Raw genomic sequence first — 1,775 nt, 5'->3', positions numbered from 1 at the left:
GCCCCCGGCGCGCGCCTGGCCGCCCCTCGACGCTGCCTTCTGTGCGGGGGGATACTTTCCGCCCCCGCCTCCCCCGCGCCCCAGGTCCGGCCCTTGGCCCGGAGGGGTGTCCGCGGGGGAGTGGGAATCCGCATCCTAACCCTTGCGAGGCGCACACAGGCCCTCCCCGCGGATCCCCACTCCAGGAGCCGGGGACCAGGTGAGGCGGTGGGAACGGTGCCCAGGGCCCAGCCGGGCGCACAGTAGGCACTCAGTAAAGGCCAGGCCCTTCGGCAAGCCTTGTCTGAAGGCCCTGAGGAAGCTCCACCACCTTGCCCACTGAGCTGACACCTCTATCCTCGCAGGCATCCCACCCCCCAGTCCAGGCAGGCTCACCCTCCTTCTCAGGGCAAGCCTGATTCACATGGCCTGGTCGATGGCAACTGGCAGCTCCCAGCACACTAGGCCACCTCCTGGCTCAGGGGAGTATGGCTGGCCCGCATTCCAGCCTGTTCCAGGACCATGTGCTCACGCAAGACTCCTTGAGGTGGGACAATCAATGACTAATAGTGGCCCTGCCATTCACTGTGGGCAGAGGTCTGGGCAAAGTCTGGAAAATGGAGAAGGATGGGACGCCTGGGTGGCTCAGCGGCTGAGCGTCTGCCTTCGGCTCAGGACGTGATGCTTGAGTTCCAGGATGGAGTCCTGCATCCGGCTGCTGCGTGGAGCCTGCTTCTCCTCCCTTTGCCTGTGTCTTCTGCCTCTCTCTGTGTGTTGCTCATGAATAAATAAATAAAATCTTAAAAAAAAGAGAGAGAAAGAAAATGGAGAAGGAGCACTGTCTAGAGTCTGTTCCAGGGGCTATAGCAAAACATCATAGCCTCTGGGAGCTTATAAACAGCAGTTCTGCCAATTGGAAGTCCAAGACCAAGTTGCCAGCAGATTCTGTGTCTGATGAGAGTTTCCTGGTTCATAGACGATTGTCCTTTCCCTTTTTCACTTAGCAGAAGGACTGAGGGACCTCTGTGAAGCCTCTTCCATAAAGGCACTAACCCCCATTCACGAGGGCTCCACCCTCAAGATCTAATCACCTCCTAAAGGCCCCACCTCCAAATACCATCACCTTGGGGTTAGAATTTCAACATCTGAATTTTGGGAGGACACAATCTGTGGCAAGCATTTTTTTACCCAGGGTTCCTGACCTGCCGCCCACACTGCACCTGGCACATCCAGAACGTTATACTCAAGACGGAAAACATGAAATGTCACACTGACTGGGCACATGAGCCAGTGCACACACCCTGTGTGCCACCACATGTTTCTCAGCTGAGGACAGGGTCTGTGGCAGACCCCAGAGACAACCTGGGGTGTCCTCAGTGCAGTTCCCCAGGCTAGGGTATGAGAAGAGGCAGGAGAAGGCTCGGCCACCAGCTGGCTGGGAAAGACCCAGGACTCAGCACTGGAGGCAGAGGCATGGTTGTCCTGGGACAGAATGAGTAGCCCTCCCTGACCCAGCTCGGCTTTGTCCTGCCCCACTGGCTCTGCCCCCTCAGCACTACAGTCTGAGGTTGGACACAGCCCAGGTCTCCCTGCCCCATGCACAATAGCCACCACATTCTCCCCTCACGTGCACCTGTCTAGCCAGCCTCTGACCCCTCGTTCCACACTCTGGGTGCCCTGCCCCCAACAGAGCTCCTAAGAGTTGTCCTTTCTTACCTCCTGTCATCTGTCTTTTGACCTCTCTACACTGACACCCCCAACCCATTTCTTCTAGGGGCCTCTTCCCTGGCCTCGTC

Source organism: Vulpes vulpes, chromosome 9 (assembly GCF_048418805.1).
Source record: "Vulpes vulpes isolate BD-2025 chromosome 9, VulVul3, whole genome shotgun sequence".
NCBI classification, from domain to species: domain Eukaryota; kingdom Metazoa; phylum Chordata; class Mammalia; order Carnivora; family Canidae; genus Vulpes; species Vulpes vulpes.
This window is presented reverse-complemented; position numbering follows the sequence as displayed.